Consider the following 6,164-nt stretch of genomic DNA (forward strand, 5'->3'; position numbering starts at 1 on the left):
GGGGCGTTCATGTTTTTGTCAGAACGCATAGTTACACAACATGCGTCTGTGCATGGCACATAATTACGCAACGCGTAATTATGCACATGGGGAGCTGAGTGACAAGACGTTTTTTTGGGAAAGCTTCCGCTTCATACTGTGTTCGAATGGACCCACTGAGGCGAGGACCATATCCACTTCGCCCTTAACCCATCAGCGACAGCCTTAAAGGGCTAAGCCTATATGACATAAAACGTTGGTTACGTACTGTAACCCCAGATTCTATGAGTATAGGCATAGCCCTTTAAGCATCGGGCCTCACTGGTTCCTAAATGGCTGAAGAAAAAGCTATTTTGGGAGCCGATTTCCCGCTCTTAACGTAATTTATACGGACCGGGTGGGGCCCACACAGCAGGTGGGCGTGGACTAAATTTTTTCAGTGCTTATGCTGCGCATAACGGGATAAACCCATCAGCGACAGCCTTAAAGGGCTACGCCTATAGTCATAGAATCTGGGGTTACAGTACGTAACCAACGATTTCTTTTCACAAAGATGGCCTCCTTTACTCCTCTCTCAAACCATCATTCCTCTCTGTCCAGGATGTGAACATCTTCATCCCTGAAAGAGTGACCGCTGGCCTGTGGATGAGTGTAGACTGCAGAATCCTGGCCTGATGATGTTGATCTTCTGTGCTGGGCCATCCTTTTGGCCAGTGGCTGTTTAGTTTCCCCGATGTAAGACTGATCACAGCCCTCCTGACACTGAACAGCATACACAATATTACTCTGTTTGTGCCGGAGGACTGAATCTTTGGGATGAACTAGCCTTTGCCATAATATAATTTAAGGTTTAAAAGCCACTGGGGCGTTACGTTTAGAAAATAAATGTCTCAGTTTCTCTGATATTCCCTCAACATACGGAATGACCACTGGTCTGGGTCTGGGTTCCTCCTTTTCACCTGATGGCTGACTGGAGTCCTGTTTGGGTTTCTTCACTGCTTTCAGGAAGGCCCAGTTAGGATATCCACATTGCTCTAGAGCAGACCTGGGCATTGTACGGCCCCAGGGCCACATGCGGCCCTTTGGTTGACTCTGACCGGCCCCTGTAAGGGGAATTACAAAATACATATGTAAACAAATGAAGTTAACCAAATCCAGATATAGATCCTCTCTCAATAATGATGTAAGCTTTGCTTCACATCTCCAACTCAGACCTTCAACCTGACTTTAACATTTCCGTTAAAGCCCAACAGAGACTAGACTTCTCTCACTAAACAAGAAAAAAGAACTGAAAAACACCAAATGAGATTTTTAGACTACAAATGTAGGCACGTAAAGAACCGGGACTCGAAATCACAGTTCAGTGACGATCACTATTATATGATGTTTCATAATATTTGGAGTACAAAGACAATATTGTGATATATTTAGAAAGCTAAGAACTTTTTCCAGCAGTATATAAAACTCAAAATGAGTTTTGGGGTGAATGTGACTGAAAATGATCACTAATATAACGTCACAAATGGTAAAAATGTTAACAGTTTACCATTGTACTGGGAAATTTAATTGAATAAATGACATTTTTTGTAAGGAAACCTCGCTTTTTTGTTGCTTAATCATAACAAATACTCTTACCAGCTTGTTAAAACAGTGCTATGTACATCTCATGTGGCCCCATGGAAAAAATAATTGCCCACCCCTGCTCTAGAGCCTGTCTTTTGTAGGATTTCTCCTTCTGCCTGGCTCCTGAGTTAGTGGGGACGCTGTCTGCTCTGTGATACAGAGTCCTGATGACTCCTAACTTGTGCTCCAAAGGGTGATGGGAGTCATACTGCAAATACTGGTCTGTGTGGGTGGGTATGCGGTACACCTCAGTTTGCAAATGTCCTCTATCAGAGACTGAGACCTCACAGTCCAAGAAAGCCAACCTGCCATATTTTACATCTTCTCGTGTGAACTTGATGTATTTATCCACAGAGTTGATGTGGTCAGTAAAATGTTGGACTTCCTGAGATTTAATTTTAACCCAGGTGTCGTCAACATACCTGAACCAATGACTTGGTGGTGTCCCTGAAAAGGACGTCAAGGGTCTCTTTTCTACCTCCTCCATGTACAGGTTGGCAACAATAGGAGAAACTGGAGACCCCATAGCACACCCATGTTTCTGCCTATAATATTGCTCCCCATATGTGAAGTAGGTTGACTGCAGGCACAGTTTCAAGAGTTGTGAGAAAGTGTGCCTGCAGTCAACCTACTTCACATATGGTCACATATGGGCTGCACTCTGATTATATGTAATATCTGCATACTTTAACTTTGTCTCAATTAAATCTTTTATACTAAGATGAAGTGCTCCTGAAATTCTGTGCTCGGGTCATTTGAACAAAGAAGGATAGTTTTCTGCTGCACGAACAAGTGTCTTACCTGTCTCTGTTTCCCTCAGAATTATATCAAATGTGAGCTTGTATGATTATCCTTAGCACTTGTGAGATTATATATAACATGAAGTAATTAGTGTATGATTATACCCGCACACACCTTGTAGAAAATGCATCATTTCACATCATCAGAGAAATGTCAAGGCTTGTCAAAAGATATAAAAGATATAAAAGATATCAAATCCAACAACAGTTTTTTCAGCGCTGGTGTACGGAGAAAGGTGTAGAGGCCACCTCATGTCCACTAGGTGGCGTGCTGTCCATTTTGCAGCAGCTGATGGACAGAAATCTGGCATTCAGCACGATTAAAACATACGCTGCAGCCATCTCTTCTTGTCACGAAGGTTTCGGGGACAGAACAGTTCTTAATCATCCACCAATGAAGCGTTTTTTAAAAAGGTGTACAGAGGCGCAGGCCTGTATCACGCACACTTTCTCCACAGTAAGTTTTAACGCTGGTTCTGCGAGCCCTGATCAAAGCTCCACTAGAGCCACTAGATCAGGTTCCGATTAAATTCTTGTCTCTTAAAACAGCCCTGCTACTGGCTTTAACATCCACTAAGAGGGTGAGTGATTTATCTGCCCTCTCTGTTGCTCCATCATGTCTCAGAATTCAGGCTGATGGCAGCTCAGCTGATCTGAGGCTTAACCGTTTATGCCTAAAAACATCACAAGCTTATTTAAATCAAGAGCAATATCGTTGGAGGTTGTATTTTTCCCCTCCTCCCCATAAATCAGAAGAAGAAGCATATTTCCATCTTCTCTGCCCTGTGCATGCGTTGACATGTTACGTAGCACGCACGGCAGCACTGCGTCAGACTCAACATTTGTTTGTACACTTAGAGACGCATCTACCGGTCGCCCGTTATCCGTCCAGCGCCTGTCACACTGGCTGTGTGAGGCCATTTTTGAAGCCTACAGAGCGTCAGATTTAGAGCCTCCTGACAACCTCAGGGCGCATTCGACCAGAGGTATCGCATCTTCGGCTGCTTTGCATAATGGTATAACAATGTAGGATATTTGCACTGCGGCAAACACCCTGTTCATTTATTTGCTTCTATTTACGTGATGTGTCGGCTCGTCCCATGACACATTCTGTCCTTGGTGTCTTAACAGAATGAACACTATTGTTTCATGGAATCTCGTTTAAACTCACATCTGACTGCATGCATTTACAGTGTGAGAAGTTGTTATCAGTCACTGGTTATGACTGTTGTTCTTGTTCTATGGTCACTAATCAGTTCATGACTTCTGTCATCAATCAGTTTATTTGATTAATAATCAGTTCACTTATTATTAATCTGTTCATATTGAAGAGCCGTGGATCTGCTCTGTTCATAGCCTTTTTCAGCTACTCCTCTCTCCCATTGAAAACCTTTCCGGGTTGTTCATGCACTCGGAACACATAAACTACGCAGTGCACGTCTGTGCATGGTGCGCATAATTACTCTACGTGTATTTATGCACATGGAGAGCTGAGTGACAAGATATCCTGATGCATGCTCAATAATCAATTGTGTGCATCAATAATTGAGTGACAAGATGTTTTATGGGCAAGCGAACGCTTCTTATGGTGTTCGAATGGACCCAGTGAGGCGGAGACTACATCATGCTTCGCCCTTAACCCACCAGCGACAGCCTTAAAGAGCGAAACCTATACGAAATAGAATGTTGGTTACATACTGCAACCCCAGATTCTATGAGTAGAGGCGTAGCCCTTTAAGCGTCGGGCCTCACTGGCTCCTAAATGGCTGAAGAAAAAAGCTATTTGGGAGCCAATTGCCCGCTCTTAACGTAACTTATACGGATCAGGTGGGGCCCACACAACAGGTAGGCATGGACTAAATTTTTTCAGTGCGATGCTTTGCATGACTGGATAAACCCACCAGCGACAGCCTTAAAGGGCTACGCCTATACTCATAGAATCTGTGGTTACAGTACGTAACCGTTGTTTTTTTAATTTAATCTCCTGTCCACACTCCAGCTCAATAGGTGGTGGTAATGCACCTTACGTTGGTCTGCCAACCGCCAAAAAACAAAACAAGAAGAAGAAGAAGAACTTGTCCGGTGCAAGATTATTACATTGTTCATCATGGTAACAATAAGAGAATACGCAGGTTGTTCCAAGAAGGCATCGTTTCTCGTCCATATATAACATCTTATTGGAGCCGTTATATTCCAGATATCAACTGGAAGACAGTCTGGATGACTCCCCATAAATATTTAATTATAAATAATGTGAAAGAAGTGTCATTTAAAATTCTTCATAAAATTTACCCCGCTAAACATTATATGATAAAATTTAAAAGAGACATATTGATTGTAGTTTTTGTGGTGACCTTCCAGAAAGTGTGACACATCTTTTTTGGCCCTGCCCTTTCACACGCAGGTTTTGGAAGGAGTTTAGCAGGTTTATTAATAACCATATTTTAAGAAATGTTTCCTTACGTTGGGAAACTGTTTTAATTTGTTTTTCTAGATTCCCCAGAAAGGATGCTAAATGTTTTTTTTTTATAATAAACTTGCTAATTCTTCTGGCCAAATTTTTCATTCATAAATGTAAATTTACTAACAAAACACCATGCTTTCTTCATTTTATTAAGGATGTGGAATTATATGTAAAGTTAATAACAGACTCTACCAACAAAAAGGCCCTTAGGACAATTTCTATATGTAAATCTTTGCAAATATTTGTTTAAAAAACACCCCCCTGGTTGTTTGTTCATGTAAGTGTTGTGTTCGTCTGTATACTCCAGCCTTTTGTTTGTTGTATACTTGTCATTTGCTTTAAAAAAGATTATTTAAAAAAAAAAGGGGGGGGGGGGGGGCGCAAAGAAAAAAAAATTAAAGATAAAAAAAATGGCATTATTCATGGTCCCTGATTTTCCAGCCATCATAGCTTTCTTGGTTCATTCCGGAACCTCAAACCTTGTTATTTGATTTTTGACCTCACACGTTGCCTTCTGGATTTCCTGTTTTTGCCTGCTCCTCATCTGGTGCTGCTCTAACGACCTCCTCTTTTGTCTATGGCCACGACTCATGGATCACCCCCCCTTTTATTTTTTGGATTACTCTTGTATCACTGACTCCCCGTGTTTGAACCCTGCTTTGCCCCGCTGTTCACAGCATTAAAGGCCTCTCTGCAGCTGCATTCCCATCAGTTTAAGTGACTTCATCTCTCTAAATTCTGCCACGTGGCTCTCACCCCACCTGCCTGTGAAGACCTGTTACTGCAATTGGGTCCTGAGTCTCCCCAGCAGCTGCAAATCAATGAATAAAACTGTGTTCTGTTTTACCATTCTTGTCTTTGAATCCTAAAACCTTGTTTCGTGACAAAATTCTATATTTAGGGTTAGCTTAGGTTTCCTGAACTATCCCTTAGTTATGCGGCTATAGGCTTAGACTGAGGACAAACTGACCACATTTCTTCACTATACTACTGTCTTTAGAGTCAGAAATTTGTCATTCGCACCTCATGTGGTACATGTGGTGGAAAGAGATTATGTACACAGGGTCCCAGTTACATCCAGCAATAAAATGTAAAAGAAAAACGGTAATAAGATCTAAGATATGAACTAAGAAAAACATCAACTAAAATTACACTAAGCACTAATAGCATAAAAACATTACATCGAAACAGCAGCACAAACATGAGTCTGTGTGAGCAGATGAGCACGCATGAAAACATCAACATGAAACAGATCAGCAGCACCATGAAACAGATCAGCAGCAACATGATGTGATTTT

Source organism: Nematolebias whitei, chromosome 22 (genome assembly GCF_014905685.2).
Source record: "Nematolebias whitei isolate Nwh7 chromosome 22, NemWhi1, whole genome shotgun sequence".
In the NCBI taxonomy this organism is placed as follows: domain Eukaryota; kingdom Metazoa; phylum Chordata; class Actinopteri; order Cyprinodontiformes; family Rivulidae; genus Nematolebias; species Nematolebias whitei.